At 41.6% G+C, this 19470-nt stretch overlaps 1 protein-coding gene across 1 annotated transcript in view; it reads right to left on the bottom strand.

Moving 5' to 3' along the window:
* tspan9a (tetraspanin 9a) overlaps positions 1-19470 on the bottom strand; it is a 183348-nt gene that overhangs the window by 131104 nt on the left and 32774 nt on the right. Inside the window, exon 2 of the mRNA XM_005734804.1 lies at positions 865-930. The gene's annotated coding sequence lies outside the window, so the exon portion shown is untranslated. The remainder of the gene's footprint in view (positions 1-864; positions 931-19470) is intronic.

Below are 19470 nucleotides of genomic sequence, written 5' to 3'. Positions count from 1 at the left end.
GAAATATATACACATCCTCCTGGTAATGGAAACGCTTCCAGAAACAATCTGAGGACGTGGCAGAGTACAGAGCAGCATTACTCTAGAATAAAGCTGTCTCCCACTCACTTACAAACATATGAACACATGTGATCAAAGACCCTGCTGAATGCAAAGCCAGGATGCTCAGACTTCTGCGTAGCAGATGCACTGTCTGAGAAGAGCGTGATGTGCAACCCACAAAACCTTGACCCTTCAGTCCAAAACCTCCATGAACGATCTCCTGCTGTGGAACTTTACATGTCGATACTGGATCTCCTGAACACTCATCCCCTTGCATGAATAGCTCTGGAGCCTACTTCACTTTCTGCCCATCTCTGTGTCTCTCTGCATTCCTCCTTTTAAAGCTCTGCCACCACAGGCGCCGCCAAAGAGCCTGACAGTTCAGCCTCTCTTTGATCTCAAGGCACAGGTTATCTGTTGCCTGGCTAATTTTAGTTAGCCCCTTTAAGCTGGGATTCTCTTTGAAGCAAGGTGCAGGAGGGAGTTATCAGTGTGGCCCCTTCAGTTACACATAGATTCAACCTCACGACTTTCAGTTTCTACTGTAAGCTGGAAAAGATTATCAGCCTTGTTGTTGCATCTGGATTGCAATCAGCTCTGGGCATGGAGTTGATGACATTTAAGAAATGCAGATTTATGTGAGGTAAAAGCTTCGAAGTCTTTGTTTAATAAACAGAATATTACACAGGAGATGCTAAAGGAGGCGAGCTACTGAAACCACCTAGGAAATTAGAAGCTCTACATTTTATTTTGCTGCAAGTTTAACAGACTGTCGTAGGAGATGGAAGGTGGAGGTGCTACAGGTGAAAAAGGAAATCTTACCTTTCTGAGGAGGGTGAGAATTAGGAAAGGGGACAGACTGTGCTGCTGGCTGGGCAGGTCAAATATCTGTAAAAAAAAAAAAAAAAGTGAGTCAGGTTTGTATTCCTTACCTCGTTTTTACTCAAGCCAATAAATTGAAATGTCCCATGCAAACAAACTCATTCAAATAATAAAACACATATTTAAGAAAAAAAGAAAAGGAATTAACTTTTCTTGCATCTGCCTAACCAGCCTGGAGTTGTTATTAAATCTGAAGAGGGTTGACAACACAACCTCGGGGAGCGTGTGTTTACAGCAGGCTACTCAGGAGCACACTCCAGTTGTTGCTCTGTGATTTTATAGAATAGCGGACCAGCTGGCCTAAGACTCACTTAAATGAGTGAGCCCTAGGCAGGTGACCTTGAAAGACCTGACAGAACTCAGTTTCTCAATCTGAACCTCAAACTAAATGGGAGAAGCATGTCAAGGTGAGTGGACAAGTCTTAAAAGTAAATGTGCCTGCCCGTGTTATACGAACGCAACTACTGAATACACCTCTCAGCGCTATGTTTGTCTACCGCACTACTGAGATCAAACACAAAAAACACACACGCACACAAAGCTGAAAAGCCAAAGGAAGGTACACAGAATATCAAAGCGCTTGCACTCCAGTGTGAATGATGGTCCTCCGTGAGCACCTTCAGGTAAGAGGAGCAGCAGGCGTCTGCAATCTGATTTGGCGCATCAATCTCACACAAGAGGGGTCACTTTTCTTCCCACAGGATGACTTACGGGGGCACGGCTGCTATTTTCATTTCCATTTTTTTGAAGAATGGCAGCCAAAGTTTCCCTCTGTATGGTGTAAAAAGTACTGCATAAGCTCGATGAAGGACAATGACCCAGGCTATTGCCAATAGAACGTCTGTATGGCAATGCCGTGCTTTCTACAAACACACACAGACACAAATTGTAAGGATAGTTTGAGTTTTATCTCAGTCCACATAGACTTGGTTTGAAAGCTGCATGTTAAACATGTGGGTACTGTAGTCTGGAGATAAATTCATTCCTCAACAAGCATTATGCTGCCGGTGCAGCTTTTGAGTGGTTAGAAAGTTTGCACTAAATAAATACATGAAAAAAGCAATATGAGAAACAACATTAGCTTTAAGTAAGACGTAAGCAAAGACGTTCTCTATCTTCAGTTCTTTGGTGCGTGCGTGTACTTCTATTACTATTATATTATTATCATCACTTTTAATTCCATTTATTCTTGGAATAATTTAAAAAAAGTATCCAAAGTAGTTTTTGTGGCATGTCTGGTTTACAACATATTTGTGGGCACTGTTCATATACTGTTTGGCCACATAGGGCTTGCAGCCTTTGTAACAAAGCCCTATTAATCAGACTTAAAATCCACATATTATTTTGGGGTTAGACATACTTGGAATGGAATCTACAATATATCGTTACGACAGTGCTTTTCTGAGCCTATTTTTTTATTTCAGCACATTTATTGAATTAAAGATTTCAAGCCAAGGACAAGACTGAATGGACTGCCTTCAGGGTTGTCAATTTCTGTTGAAAGATGCAATGTCAAAAGGCCTAAGGTCAGGCAGAGAGTGAAAAGCACTGTGAGGCTGAGTGGGAAGGCAGAACAGTAGAAAAGAACACAAAGAAGTCAAGTGGTGACAGAGGAATAAGCATAACGTTAATATGTTACTGCGGCATCAGGACGGAGAAAGGATAAGAAACCAGTCAGATAACAAAACTGGATGTGCATACTGCTGTGAAGAACAACCCAAAGAGCAATGCAGCTCACAAAAACAGACAGTTTTGTTCCTCCCATTAGTGAGTTGAATTAATTAGGGCTCCAGTGACGCAAATAACAAATATAATTATGTCCCACCATTACTCCTCATCATTATAAGCTTGTCTCCTTCCTCTTCCCGGGAGACTGCAGACAGCCAACTGGACAAGCAAGTTTAAAGATCATCCATGGAAAAAAACCAAAGGAAAACAGGAAAGCTGTCAACATTCATTTAGTATAAAACTTGAAGAGCATTCCTACAGTGAGTCACGCTCAGGAGATAGATGTTGGTTTGTGGTCATCAGTGATCGTACAGCCAAGTTAGTTATGTTCCTATAGCTATAAACAGAGTGTCATTTGGCTTGAAATGTGATCAGTCACCCTGTGAGTTATATTTACCATCTGTGGCCCTTTACAGTGTTTGTGTATGTATGCAGCATGTGGAGCATGTGAATACAAGTCAATATGCAAGATGTGTATCCTTCCAGCAATTGCTAAGGAAGAAGATTAGCTTGTAAAACATGCAGTACATGACACACCGTACCACCACTGTGGACACAGATAGCCCTTTCACAGCATTTAGACAAAATTCCTCAAGATCAGACAAGGAACAAAAAGTGACCCTGGTATTCTAACAAACAGCTCTCTGTCTGCTGAGGCAGATCAAGAACGACACTTTAAGTTCAGGTTATGTCCTGGGAGGACGATATTCGGCCTTGCAGTGAGGATCACAAACCCAAACAACATTGTTTTGAATTAAAAAAACACAGGAAGAGGTGTTGAAAAGCCACTGCTTTGCTGTGTGTGGTAATGGATAATCATTTGTCTCATGGGTCTCATGAGTCCCGCAGCTGTGGCGCATTCAGAACTCACACAGCTGTGACTGAGGGACCGTTGGCCAGCGCTGGCACAAATCAGCGAGTGAGCTGTGGATGGCTTTACTCCCACTAAGGAAGACTACTGCTTAAGTAATTCAGCACTGGTGGACAAGTCTAAAGTTACACTCTGCGTAGAGGTATTTTTAAAAAACTATTTAAACAGTCACTAAACTGTAGTGTGAAGTGGTCTATTTCGGCTCTTTTGTGGGTAAAATTGTGCTTCAATGGATCGTGCCATCCTGCGTTTAACACCAAGTAAGGATTATGAAGAGCAAAAATTCTCATCCATTTTTTCTAAATGCATAAATTGAGACATAACAGCATTTAATCTCTGCTCCATGCGTATGTTCACTTTGGGACAGCAAAATCAAAATGACAAGATGCGGAAACTTGCACATCCGGGGAAGATGAAGGTATTGCTCCTTCATTTGCAGGCCTGACAGGCTATTGATTGTTCTTCAGCTAAGCCTTGAGGCTCAAGTCTTACCAGTGTCTCACCTCCCTGCATGATCCCCCAGCATAAACACACATTTTTCCCCCCCTCTATAGGATGTGTGCCCCGAACAGCTGTCCTTCCATATCTCTCTCTTTAGCTCACTTGCCTTCCTCCATCATTCCCTCACTCTATTTTCTTCCTAGAAAAAGTTTCTCAGGCTGAACCCCGTCCATAATAAGTGCTGGTCTGGCATAATCCTCCTCTATAACACTGTAGAGAAAACTTTACTTTCCAAATCCTTGACAGCTGCTTCAGTAAGGTCGGACGCTCAGACTCTTTTTACAATGTGGTCTTGCCTCGGTTGTGCCTTTTCATGCCATTGGTCACAGCAGGATGGACCATGACACAACCACACAGGAATGCTGAAAAGAATCCAAAGTAAATCCCTTTCGATGCAATTGCAGCTTGAATATATGAAAAACCAGGGACAGCCGACAAAAGCACACTATTCTTTGGCTACTAAAGGATGCAAAAATCTAAAATGGAACACAAGAAGGGTGTTGGGCCGAAGCATACAGCCCAACGTTACTCTGCAGTTCTTGTTCTGTACTGAACAGTACATATTTCAATCATAAATCTGCATCGCTAAGGCTTAGAAGACTTATCACAGGGAACTGCTGTGCAATTCAACACATTGGGTGGCTCAGCCAAGTTCTGATTGCGGGTTGATGTATGTGAAAGTTAAGTCAGGGGGGTGCAGTGGTAAAACTGTAGTCACTGGAGGGAAGCCAAAGTGTGTGGCACTGCTGAGTGATGAGATACACGCCTGGAGATTCCTGCAGAAGCTGAATTATAAGAGGCGGGATGGAATTCAACAGACAGCTTTAACCATGCAATTATTTTGTACAGTAACTAGTAGTGAAAAATGCTGTCAACACAGGTCTGCAGAGCACATCTTTACCTGAAAATGAAAGACACAGGAAAATAAGTTTAGCCTGCTTCTAGCTCTAATTAACTTGTTTCCATTTAGCTTGATGATAACATGTCAAATTTGTGTTTTGTTTTCACCTTTGAGGGGAGCAGGCGTCTCCTTTAATTGTTCATTACTTTACTCTGAGTCATCATTTATCAGCTGTTCTTTAATAGGCAATTTGAATGACAATGACCAGACCGCCGCTACACTTTCTTTCCATATTCATAACGATGCCACGTTCAACACAGCACAACCCATGCACACCACACACAAAGAGTATGCTCTCACAGGCAGGAAGAGCCTTAGAGGTCAGCTGTTTGCCAAGGTTCATGAAGTGCTGGTAAAGAAGAGTTATGACAGCTCGGCTCCATCCCATCAGCCACACTGTCAACTAACACAGCATCATTTATACGTAAAAGCCTCACAGTTGAACACACAGCAGCATGGGTGGGCAAATTACCGCCACAGCTACACCACTTCACCACTCACGCTTCAAAGAGATGACTGTAGAACGGGCCACAAATTGAGCTGATATGAAGTATGAGCTACTGCCAAACTTGCATAATATATCTGGTCAGCGTGATCTCTGTGTTTACGTTTGCATGCACACTCCTTCAAAAAGTCTGGGACTAAGAAGGACGGGGCCAAACGAGGTTGGATTACAATTCAATTAAACCTTTAAAAACGCTGTATTGTATTACATTTCCCCCTAACAAAAAAGCACAAAAGCAAGAGATTTGCATGTGTACTCGAGTCAGCAAATATATATTTCACAGATATATTTATAAGGAATAAAAATTCCTTTCCTATTTTCCTAAAAGTTTCCTCGTATAAGACAAAACTACACTTTTTTTTTAAAAAGTTTCCAACTGAAATGCAGTGCTTCATTGGAAAGCATGACACGCAAAGCATTAACACCAGTTAGAAGAAGAGGGAAATACTGTAAGAAGACCCTTAGGCTTGCTGTGATTATCAATAGTTAGGTTCTTTTTGTGAGAAAAAACAAAACCAGTCTCCAAACATTAAGGCTGACCCATACACCCTGCAGCAAGGTTTTGCTTTATCATCAAGACAGCAAGAGCTACTTATGTGCTCAGAGCTTCTGATTTTTCCTTTTTTTGATTCGTGGCCATGGAGGCAAACCAATTGATACATCTGCCCTGAAACAACACTCTCTTCTTAAACCTATAAAACCTATATTTCTGTTTGCACAGTGTCAGAGAATGTGTTGTTTTTGTTCCATTTTGTATAGGCTGCAGCTAAAAGCTGTCACTGTTTCACTTATCCTATTAATAAAGTTTACCATTGTGGCCCACTTAGGCCCAGCTCAAGAGTATGAAGACACATTTTTCTTCATTTATCAAATAGTCAAAAAGTGAAGACACAAAGATAAACAAATAATGTGCATAATGTGTACCAGTCCTCTGGTAGAGGAGCTACATCCCCGTGTCAGACCTTATTCCTCACTGCAAAGCCTCCTTCAGCAATGCCCAACTCAGGCTATAACTCATTCTGTAGGCCACTTCTGTTCTCATTCGTCTATGTAGCAACCACTTTGGTAACTGCAAACCTTCATAGCAAGGATATACAAGAGCAATGTCACGGTTCTGGGTCAGTTTGACCCAGTATTTTGAGTTGTTATGTTTTGGTGTGTTTTTGCTTTTCTGATGATGATGATGACGACCACGACGACGAATCTATGTTTCAGTTATTCTTGTTCAGGGATTAGTTCTTAGGTTTTGTGTTCTCATGTTTATTGCAGGTTTAGTTCAGTGTGTAGTCTGTCTCTCACTGTCGTGTCTGCGTCTTTGTTTAGTGGTGTCTTGTTTCCCGTTTTACTCTGAAGGTTCATGTTCCTGTCTTATGTCAGTGTTTCTAGCTGTGTTCCCCTTCTGTCTCTAATTCCTTGATGACTTCCTTAGTGTATTTAAGCCCAGTGTGTCTTCGTGTCGCGTCGTCTGTTCGTGCACCCTGTTATTTCTAGCTGCACGTCAGGATTCTAGCCTGCAAGATTCGGTATTGGACACGTTCATAGTCACGTTCTCCAGTCATGTTTCCCTACACCTTCATGTGCCAGTACCGAGATCTTGTTCACAGTTTTTCATGTCGTGTTCATAGTCTGTCCACAGTACTTTGTCATAGTTCAGTCCTGGTCTTCGTTCATAGCCTTTAGTTACTCCCAGTTTAGGTTCTTAGTTTTGTCATTCCCATAGTTTGTGGTTTGTTATTTTGCCTTCTGTATCAGCCCTGATTAAAGGCTCGTTTTGAGCTTAGCAAAAGTTTTGCCTCCTGCGTCTGTGTCCGCACCTGGGTCCAACAAACACACTCTCCACACGGTCTGCCCTCGCAGACCACGACAAGCAGCTTGGCATTGTAGTATAGTTACATTGCTCCGCTGGACTCCTTCAACACAGAGTTTCTGTACATCACAAGGAAAGTGGTCCATGGCAGGCAAAAGCCAGAAGTGTTAGCTCTTGTCACAGTCTGGCGAGGGCAGACTGTATGAATTGAGAAAAGGACCCAAAACGCAGACTCCAAGGAACAGAACTTGAAATGTTAACAAAAGGCGAGCCGTTTAATATGGCTGGTAGAAAAGGTACAAACAAAGGGCAAGGCAAACTGAAGCAAAATTAACACAAACCTAAACTGGGGGATCTAAACAAACAATAAGAAAAACCTAGACAAGAAACTTGGAAGCATGGCATAGGAAACATGGCGTGGACAACAGACAACCTGACAATCACACACTGAAAACAGAGGACTTAAATACACAGGAGGTGATTAGGGGAAGTGGAGACACATGAGGAAACAGCTGACTAGGATAAACATAATGATGCACAGGCAAGAGAAAACTAACCGCATGAGCACAGAACACAAGACCCCTTTTCAAAGTAAAACAGGAAACATGCAGACTTAGACACGGCAACCAGAACTTGACAACGTAAGACACAGACATGAAACGCATGAAGAGCAGGGGAGATTTAACATGGTTGGAAACGGAGGGGGAAATAATAAGAACTAGAAACACTTAGGCATGATAATACAAACTTGATAACATAAGACACGCAGCATGAAACACGAAGGGTGAGGGGAAGCTTAAATACAGGGGAAGAAAACACAAGGAGTCTAATAACCAAATTAACTTAGATAACCTAATGAACAAAATAAACTCAAACTTAAAACGCTGGGTCAAAAGACCCAGGACCATGACAGCTCTGTTGTTCTTGGGTTATTTTCCAGGTTCTTCCGACTCCCTGTGGGGAGCACTAGAACTTTATAACTTCATCAACAGTTATTTTCCTCAATAAACAAATCTGAAAGCCATAAGTCCGCCACTCACAATGCCCCTAGAAAATCCTGCACCTGCTATAACCACGAGTCACCGACAAAGCATCATCTGTTGTGTCTTGGAGGCACCTTTGAAAAACTAAGCTGGTATCCCTGCACCTGTTTTTCACCAGAGTCAGCAAGGAAATAAATCTGTTCTGTGATGACACCATTTCTCTCACTTTCACTTTCACTGTCAGGCTCCAGAGTTCCTCAATGGCAGTAAGAAGAACCATAAAAGGGAGCCGAGACAGAGGGAGCCGAGCCATCTCGATCTCTGACTGGTTTTTAAAAAAAATCATAATGGTGTCTGCTGAGTGTGATGTCTGCGCTTCATACGGTTGTTCCCTTATGGCTCCTCCAGTTGAAGAAAATTCAGAGACAGCTGTGAATGTTCTTTATTCTGAATGTGTTATGAAACTGAATCTTGCACTCGAACCTCAAAATAAAAGATGCATGCTGATTAATTACAGTCAGTCCTGGCGTATGAAAATATTCTGTGTCTGCGGTTTCATCAGTTGGGAAGGAATGGTGGAACCTTCGATCGTTCCTTTGGCTGGAGCTGTCCACGGTTCTGAAAGTGTTAACGCTTGACAACCTGACACCAAGGTTGTAAATCACCTAACTAGGCACCGCCCATTCAGTTTGGCAGCTGCAAGCCGAGAGCCTCCTAACATGTTTCACAAAGACCTGAGTTTCATCAGAGAACAGTGCATATTCTGCACAGTGGATCTGAAGTCAATTTCCAGACTAGGTAAGGTGTGGTACAAAGTCACGAAGGCAGAAATGGCTCTGTTCCAAGGTTATTATCGTTAACGAAAACTAACGAAATAACGAAAACTAGAAGTGAAAAAACATTTTCGTTAACGGGAATAAAAACAAAAACAAAAAAAGGAAAACTAACTAAAACTGTAATGAGTGTTCACAAAACTAACTAAAATTAACTGAATTTATAGCAAAAATGTGTTTAGTTTCATTGATGTGTGCGTGTCCTACAATAGTCGAGGGTGAAAATGAAGTTTAGTTTCCAGATTTATTCTTGCTGTCTCATTATGCCAGCAGGTGGCAGCACGTTAGTCGAGTCGTCTGTGTTGCTGCTCCGTCCACGCGCAGAATCATGTCAGGAAAAGTCGGGAGAAAGCGCCAGAGTCCAATTTGGGATTACTTTGAATATGACTGTGTTTTGGATAAAGCAAGTGTCTTGTAGTGGAAAGAGACAAATTATGAGGGACATTTCTAAAGGAAAAAATCCCACAAACCTTAAAGTGAACTTGAAAAGCTCACACAAGAAGGCTAACCTAGCTTACCTTGAGAAGGGAGCACACTCAACCCTCATCCCCAGAAACAGAAGCTAACCCCAGGCAAGGCAGCGTGATGCATCCCGAGACAACAGGACGGGGACATCTACACAACTGTGTGAGTCAACTGCCTTCAAAAAGTTTATCACTTGAACCAAAATTACGAACACCCGGTGCTGCAAGAGTTAATAGTCTCATTGGGGCCAAGATATACATTTTAGAGTTGCCTGGTATCAATGGTTGTTCATCTGCCCTAATTTATTTATGTATTTATTTATTTAAAGAACCCATAGGTGGGAATGTGAGTTGTCTGTCTCTGCGTGTTAGCCCTGCGACAGACAGGCGACCTGTCCAGGGTGCAGGGTATGGTAGCTGGAATAGCAACATACCCAAGGATAAGCAGAAGAGCATGACTGATATGATGAAACTGGGATTTTGTTGCACTTAATTATTGCAAACACAACTAAAACTAAACTGAAACTAAGGATTTTCAAAAAATAAAAACTAAACTAAACTAGCAAACAATTGGTAAAAACGAATTAAAACTGATATAAAATTGAAAATCTGAAGTCAAATGAAATTTGCAAAACTATTAAAACCCTGCTCTGTTCATAATTAATATCTATCACGTGCTGCGGGTGTCCATGAACACATCTATTTACTTAGAGTGGATGCCTTCTGAGCTGGGCATAAGAAATTACCAAGGACATAATATTGTTTTGGCGACATTTTGTATTATGGTTTCTTATTTTGGGGTCATTGGGTAATCCTGAGTTTATTCTATGTTAGCTTTTGTACATTTAGGCTCCCTTTGTGTCTTTGTCCTCTGTGTCCTTCCCTGTGCGTCTGTGTTTATGGTGCTTGTCTTGTTGCTTGTTGTCTTGTTTCCCTCCTTGTGTGTTATTCCATGTTTCCTGCTGCCTATCTTGTGTGTCCATGTTTCCCAGCATGTCAGGTCTCTCTCTCTCCCTCGGGTTCCCTCGTCCTTGTGTACCTTTCTCACTCTTCCTTGCCTCCTTAGTAGTGTCTGTGCTTTATTCCTCTTGCCCGTTCCCGTGTCCCTCTTGTGTCCCATCGTCTCCCCAGTCGTTTGTGTGCTCCATGTCTGGTTGTCACAGTCTATGTCTCACCACGTTTCCTGTTGTACTTTGACAGTCTGTGTCCTGGGTTAGTATTTTCAGGTTTGCTTTCCTGCCTGTCTCATTGTGCCTAATTCATCTCAGCTGGTTCCCCATGTGTTTTTTGTTCCCTCGTCATTCCGAGTTTATTTAAACCTCTGCTTCCCTCAGTCCAGTGTCTCCTTCTCCCTCATTCATGGCTGTGTGTTTCCCCCTATGTTAGGTTCCAGAATTCCAGTTTAGTTTAGTTTTATTTTTGTATGTTTTTGAGTTTAAGTCCTGCCTGCGAGTCTGCTTTTGGGTCCGACCTGCTTCACATGGCCAGTTCTTTGCATTTTAATCTTTTGTGCAACAGTGACTTGCAAGGCAAGAGTCTGCATACCTATATACATGTCTGTATGAGGAAAATATGAATATATGTATATACAAAGATATATACAAGATGAACAATTTTTCCATATCTAAATCTGGCCCCCCAAAAAATAAGAAAATTTGTGTTACTTCTTTGTAACAATTCTTCTTGGCAATAAATCTTATTCCCCAGGAAAGCCTGTTTATTTCTCCTTGAATGGTGCCACATTTATAAGGAAAATGCATTTGCGGGGTGAGCAACAAAGTTGAACATGAAAAATAAATCTTCTCTGCCAATGAAAAAAAGCTTTTTTTTGCTATTAACTCTTCTTTTGAGCTTCTGGGAAACCCGGTGCTGACAATCAGGTGCCTGATTGGTGCCTGATTAGCACCATTTAGCAGTGAGTCCAGACTCTGACCCTTTGATCCAACTGCCGTAAGCAAAGTGTGAAGTAGACATAGAGTTTGTTATGCTGATTGCTTCATCGATAGCTTTGGTGGAAGTTGTTGTGGGGCGGGATCTCCTTCACTGGGAAAAACAAGGCTTGTCATCGCTGGAGGCAATCTCAACGCAGAGAGACAGAGATGAGATTCTGCAACAGTGGCAGTCCTGTATCTTCACAGTCTGTGAGCGAACTCTATCCTCCAAGATGACAACTGGCAGAAAAGATTTGGCAATGGGCAAAAGCCACATATTCAACCCACTAACTAATTGACCAAAGTACAGTCTGTTCTTTTATGTCTTTATGTCTTATTAGGATTCACAATAACAGGCTGTATTTGGTTGTACAATTTGGTATTACATTAGTGCATTAGCTCCTACTCCAACAGCAGCAGCTACTAGAGAATATAGGAGGTAGCGTTTATGAGAAAGAAACATGAAAAATGTGACTCATTGGAGGAACAACTCAGGTCATAAAACATAAAACAGAGGTCACTCTAAGAGCATGTGAAAAAAAGTCTTTCATATTGGACGTGTGTAAAGAGATAAACCCAACAGTGAGAGCTCTTAGAAGACTATGCCTATATTCTGGCCCCAACCTTGCAGGAGAAACATATTAGACGTGTCATTTGTATGGTGCCAGGTCTTCAGCGCATACTGTCTGAGTCTAGTGATTTAAGTCTGAAAACTGCAATGGTATTTTTTATAACAACAACAACAACTTGTAAGAAAAATGTTTTGTTTTCAGGCAGTTTACATCCTACTTTTTCTTACTTTTTTGTGGTCTCAGCATCTCAGATTAGTTTATGTGTGGGAGTTAAACAGATGGACTCTGAGGAAGAATGCAGAACGCAAAAGGAATGCAAAATCAATAACACTGCAACACACAAAAGAGACACGAAAAGACTGACAGCAATTAAAAAACAGAAAAAAATATTATCAAACAAGTTTACTTTTTCATAAAATTATGTTCAACTTCATAAATTCCATTCTCTGGAGTCACTTGTGTGAACACATACAAGTTGTATGTGTCATATATACACACACCATACGCTTATTCCATATGGATTATTGTCAGTCATTTTAATTATTTATTTTTTACAGGCTTGTGCTACAGAATGAATCCAGTACAGTAAGTAAATGTGACTGCTCATTAATTTAACACTCTTGTCTTTGTCTTTATCGCTTGCCAGGTCTTCAGTGTCAAATGCCAAATGCCTGCACAACGTTAGCTGGCGCAGCAGAGGATTTGCATTTACTTTCACATTTTTAACGCCAACTGTAAAGCACCCAACAGCTCATCGTATAGGGATTGTTGCATCCAGCACTTACTTCACCAAGTGGATAACTAAATTTTAGTTCCATTTCCCCTCGCAGCTAAGCTTCCTAATGCCTGCTGTTATATTTTCACTACTCCAATTTATTCACTTAGATAAAGACATTCACTTGGCCAAACCTGAAACCCAGCAAGCAATTCAATTCAGTTTTATTTACAGAGTGCCAAATCACAACAGCACTCGCCTCAAAGTGCTTTATATTGTATGGCAGATACCCTACAAGGATACAGATCCCAACAGTCAAATGACCCCTTTTGCAAGCACTTGGCAACAGTGGGAAAGAAAAACTCCCTTTTAACAGTAAGAAAGCAGAAGAACCAGGCTCGGAGAGGGGCAGTCATCTGCTGTGACCAGCTGTGGTTGATGGGAGAGAGGCAGGGCAAAAAACACTGGAAGGGAGCCTGAGATGAATAATAATGAATGTGGCACAGTATGCTAGTGCAATGTTCCTTTCTTAATGTGGCTAAATACAGTTTCTTTCCAGGAAGTAGGGGTGGGCGATATGAACGATATACGATAGAAACGATATAAATTTGGCCAACGATAGAGATTTTGACTATATCGCTCTATCGCGATAGCGCATGTTGATGTGTCATCAAGCGGTGCCTGTTTTGGTCCAAAGCATCGCAGCGGCTAAAACCATTATCATCTACAAATTATGGCGGGCCACAGTCACAGCAAAGAAATGAAGCACTTTTGAAATATGGGGAAAGCCAAAAACTGCGCTTCCTCCACTTCCGTAACATTGACTCATTAATGTTGAATTCTCTCGCAGCTCCGTGTATAGCATCCTGCTATGCGATTGCATTTGTCCCTGACCACCAGAATCCCTCACGTTAACTTTTATCGAGTGGAAAAAAAGTTGGCGTTCATCCTCCAGCTTCACTGTGCTAATGTTATGCTAACATAGCTGTGTCGCTAGCAATCACGTAGCACATCATTATATAGCAGCTAGCCCAACTTCAGTAACCCTGCAAACATCACTGCTGTTTAGTTTTCTGTCTTCATTTATGTTGGAAGTGGTAGCAGAGCTGTACGTTTGAATTAGTTTCAAAAATCTCTATCAGAACATGCTATGAAATGTTTAGGTGTAAACTAGCGAGCTAACTTCCTGTTAACTTCTGACTCCGTTAAATTTAATAAATTCTGTTTTCATGGATGTTAAACTTAATTGTTACACCCGATAAAGCAGCAACGCTGATGATTTTATTAAAGATGAAAGAATTTAGACCGTTTTTAACTCTTAGTGTTCGTTTGACTTTGGGACCTGAAGCGGACGGAGTTTTAGACCCAGATTACTCCGCGAAGCTCCTCACTACGGCAGCCGTAATGCTCTGACAATCCATCAAGCAGTGCAGCTTACCAAAGTTGTACTAAAACATTTTTTAACAGATTTCTGCACGCCAAAATTGGTTCGAGGTCAGTAAGCACAACCAGAATTCATACATAAGGCACACTCTCGATTTTTGAGAAAATTTAAGGATTTTAAGTGCGCTTTATAGTGTGGAAAATACGTTATACAGAAGAAAAGAATATATCGTGATATATATCGTTACCGCACATTCTTCAAATTATATCGCGATATGAATTTTAGGCCATATCGTCCAGCCCTACCAGGAAGTATTATTGATCATAACCAACTACATGTGAAGACTAACTATTTAACCTTTTCCCAACATCATGGTCAAAAAATATCATCTTTTAGTCCCACACCACTGCTTCCTGAATCCCTTGCTGAGTGTGACTTCAGTGCACGAGAGAAGGTTTAGAGTCTCAGCGTCTGTCACCTCAGCCATCACATAACACCAGTTGTTGTGTACAACCATCACAAGAGGTTTGAACTGGATTCACATTTGTTGTCTCTTGTGCTCGTATCAGTACTTACATGCCTAGGTTTTTCAAATGGATACGCTTTGCCTATGCTCACCATCGAAGCCATGCCAACTTGGCCGAGCAGACTCTAGCTGTTGATCCTCAGTCCTCGTCCTAAAGGAATTTCCTTCCTGATTCAGCATGCAATCAGAGGCATCTGTGATGGTCACAATGCCAGTGTTCTTTTTACTTATCTACCCTAAAATGCTCACAGATATGCTACAGCATCTGTTGAGACACACTCACGCCAGGGAGAGTTGCAGCTGTGCGTCTGACAAAACAGACATTTTGGAAGCGCTGTGCACAAAGGGGTTGAAGAGTGAGAAAGCGATACCGTTGTGATCACCACTGACAAAGGGATATCATCATCAGTTGTTATGCTGACCTGAAGATTTTAAATGCTGTCTAACTTTTTTTTTTTTTTTAAATCAGAAAAAAATGAAACTTTCAAAGAAGAAATTCATTTAATGCATAAAGAGTTTTGATGTTCAAGCAAAAGACAGAGCATCTTGTACATCCTCTGCTGAACACACAGAGCCTGAAAAGCTAATTTTTCTTGACAGGGTGACAGAATACGTGAAAAATAGATAAACAGATGCTAAAAGAACAGCAAGATATGCACCAGTTTGACACAAGATGTAGTATTAGCAGCTCATAGCCTTCATGCTAATTTTCAGAGTCAGTCTGCTCTCAGTAATGCCATACTGGATTTATAGCTGATAAAACCTCTATTATTTCATTTCTCTTCCAGAGTTTTAAATTACGCTAATAGACCAGCCGGTGGCATGGTCTTACAGAATTAAAGCATGGGCCGAATGAACGAGGAGGAGGGGGGTACGACGAGTGCAGACAGGGAACGCTGAACAGCAGATGAAATATGTGCTTAGAAAACATAATTAGCAAACATGGCTGTCATATACTCCTATCCTACTGCAGTGCAGAGGACAAAGCACTACTACAGACTGCTAAACGCAGATAGAGCAGACTAAAGCAATCCTACAGTGTCTCCCCCTCATGCTCTATACACGTTCAGAGGCGATTATGTGCGCAGAGTAGCTATAAAAGGAACTTTAATACAGTTTTTCAGTAGCACTATATAAGGCATTGGCTACGTTGAGAGGATAAGATGACTTACACTGATCACTAATTTTCCTATATTGCTTTATTCCACAAAGTGGAATAAAGTGCAGTTATAAAGATGAAAGGCTTGTATTCCAAATAGAAGCCAGCAGTGTCTGTAACAATGATCACATTGACCCATTTATATGAAACCTATTCAGGCAGAACAGATACAAATGTAGCATGTATTCACTTATCCTATAGCACTAACACCTTGACCCTTACATCTGTAATATCTATAAGCTTCCATTTTTAATACATCCACCTCAATGCCTGCATTAACTGACTCTATAGTAGCAGCAGTTATTAATAAAAGCAGCATTTTAATGCAGCTGGAAAAGTCTAAACAATCTGAAATCTCTGCACAGTATCAGTAAACTGTTTTTTTAGGCAATGCAATACTGAACATAACAAACATAAAGTCTGTCCCCTTATTCAAGGAAAGAAAAACATGTACGCACTTCCATGATAAGTGCAGTTACGCTGTACAACAACACCGTTGAATGTTTATATCTGTCCCCTTCAGCTAGTTGGATCTCCACAAATCCAAACTGGTCGTTCCCAGCTGAGGCAGGAGCGTGACGCCCGCGCTTGCCTTCCCCTCTCTCGCTTTAAGTCATACTTAGCAGGAAAGGAAATGCTGCCAACCCCAGGTGTCAAGCATCCACTCTGCACTGTGTCAGCAGACTCAGGAGAATGTGAAGATGAAGTGCAAGCAGACAAGACATTTTATGTCTGACTGAGTCACGTGACGTCCACTGAGCCCTCCACAGGTACTGCTACGTGCGGGTTTCCAGTAAAATGGGCACCAGCAGGCTACACTAAAAAATAATCTGAAGATTGTTTGGAAAATAAGACAATCTTTAAAATTCAGATACAAAAGCAATTGAGCTTTGTACTTGTAGCCACGTTTGTATGCATTAGGGAGACTATTTTTTCCTGAAAAACTGAAGAGAGAAAATTTGGAATTCACTCTGTGCCACTTGTTTTGTTTCTTTCAAGTCTCACAGGGTCTCAGCATTATTTAGTTTGCAACTGAAGAGGGTAGAAAAGAGATATATCTTGAGGAAATCTGTTTTGGCAGGGAGATTAATATTGGAGCCACAACTGGATAGATAGATTGAAGTGCAACATCAGAAGCCAAAGTTAAAAAATGGAAAAGAAGACATGCATTGCCTCGTTGGACAAGAGGATAAGATGGGAACTCACTGCATTAAACTCAGTAGATAACAGGAAATTCTAGAGAGCTGGGTGTATAAGGTCAGCTGATAGAGAGCTACATCATTTGATGATGAGTGTTGAGCAATGAGCAGGTAGCCAGACAGCAGCAGAGATTCATCCACTCTTACAGCTGCCCTGTGACTGATGGGAAAGCAGTATCCAGGTACATGCACACATCATCATCATCATACATGACCTGCACTTTGCTTTCTGACTTTTTTTTTTACTACCCCCCCCCATAAACAGAACAACAGAATGAGACAATCCCATACAGATAAAACATTTTTAATGCTTCCATCTCTGCAGCTCCTATTCATCTGCACACTGACAGACACAGTGTGTAACAGAGATGTCTGGAGCCTCTCTGTCTTATGACTAAATCACATTGCGAATGGGACAGGTTGTGTCCTGCAGCTTTGATCACCCCTCAGGGATTGACAGAGTGACTGATGAGTCCGAGTCAGTCCCACTGCCAATTCATCTCCCTGCAGGAGGAGGACGGGAGAGACAGAAAGCAGGCGAAGAGGCTGATAGAGAGGGATTGCATAGATGCAATGATGAATCCAGAGTGAGTGTGTAAGCACTTTATAGCTTTCCCATGTAGGTATCGGGAGCGATGTAGGTGGCCTGGAGCAGACATTTTTTAATGACATGCTTCATGGCTCCAATTTTAATGTGTCCCTCTTATTAAAATATTGCCATGTTTGCCTCTTCCAACCTATTTTATGCAATGAGAGAGGGAGAAAGATGAGAGAAGACATGGGACGTGCACACCATAATATCGCAATGTGTCACACAGCGAGGGGTGGTGATGTATTTGGCGCCTTGCAGTCTCCTCGGCACCTGGCCGCTGCTTGTCCTCTAAGTGTCTAGGGGACCTAAAGTCTCTGTGAGCTCCACAGGTGCTCCTGAGGGGAAACACACCAGGCTCTGCATTACCGCACCATATGTCTGCGACCAGGATCACTATTCTGCTCTCTAGACCTGCATGTTTATATCTGCGTGGCTGTTTTTCTCATTACAAAGGATCATTCCTAAGCCAAGTTTCGCCTTCATCATTTTGTTTTGTGCAATATCACCAAATAGATGTAAAGATGAATTACAGAGACAAGATTTGGCCAAGAATAGCCTATTATAGGATTTCTGGAACGGCAAATCAGTTGAACACTATGTGAGCATAAATCAGAGTGTTATGAATACCTATTAAAACGCCACACAATAGTAGTCCCAGATGGTAAGCGACTACAGTGAAAGACACACACAGCACAGTGCATGTGTGTGTCTTTCATAGAGGACGGGTCCGTATTTGTTGTGGGTGTTGCTAACGGAGTTAAAGCCTTCTGTGTGTGACACAGATGAAAGAAGTGGCCGGTACACGATGACAGAGTGTGCACACTCAATAAGGGCTGACTTAAAGTGTCAGGATCCGTCCCATCCCTCATCACTCACAGCATACTTTCTCTGCGCCGCTCTCCGCAAAATGCCAGGTCTCTTCTTCCACACCTGAATGCTTAGCTTTAATGCATATTAATTTACCGCCTGGCACGGACACAAAGGCAGCGATTGAGAGCTAAACTGTTAAAAATAAGAGGGAGGTTTGCATGGAAAGCCCTAACCTGTGTAAAACAGGCTTAAGCTGATAAGACATTTTAAATGCTGATGGGGTTACTTCCACTTAAAACTGTTTTGTGTTGCTTATCAATCATTCACCCAAGTGATGTGTCTAAAAACAGCTAACATAGATTACACTTAAATGACTAAACTGTTTGTGAGAGGCTGATGACATCCATCATTAGCTATAATTTTTGGGCACCTTTCATTAATCTTTCAGGCCTATAGCTTAGTTTGTTTACTTCCCTTAATATCTGAAGTGGATAAACTAAGGTCACAAACCCCAGAAATACATTATTTATTTTACTTTATATGGTGGCTTCGCCAGACAATGAATGCGTTTGGAATATTAAGCTTACTGTGCACCTCTGACCATAATTAGCATGGGGCTGAAGTTTGTTTCAAATAATCACCAACTGATGCAATCTGACCAGACTCTGAGTGCAAGAAAGAGAAAGCTGGAGACGTCCAAAAAAGAACTGATCACACCTGCGGCTCGAGTGTTTGGACAGGCCCGAATCCACAGTCAGGATAAGTCAGTCTGGACAATAACTCATTATAGGAATTAGCTGGTTTGTAGTGATGCCAGGAACAAAAACACTGCAGAAGCAGGATTGTCTGTAATAAGAAAATCACAAAATTAAACTATATTACAGTGATGCAGGGACGTGCAGAGGGGGGGGCTAGAGGGGCTTGAGCACCCGCCCCTTTCCTGATGAGTGCCCAAAGTGCCCTTTTGTTGAGGCAACTTTTAAATTTTTTTTATTTATTTTTTTATGTGTGTGTGCGTGCGGAGTCCTGTCTGTGCCCCTCAACAATAATATTTAACTATTAATC

This window comes from Pundamilia nyererei, unplaced genomic scaffold (assembly GCF_000239375.1).
Source record: "Pundamilia nyererei isolate P.nyererei 1_Seehausen unplaced genomic scaffold, PunNye1.0 scaffold00060, whole genome shotgun sequence".
In the NCBI taxonomy this organism is placed as follows: domain Eukaryota; kingdom Metazoa; phylum Chordata; class Actinopteri; order Cichliformes; family Cichlidae; genus Pundamilia; species Pundamilia nyererei.
The sequence above is the reverse complement of the archived record's forward strand: the minus strand, read 5'-3'. Positions and strand labels throughout refer to the sequence as shown.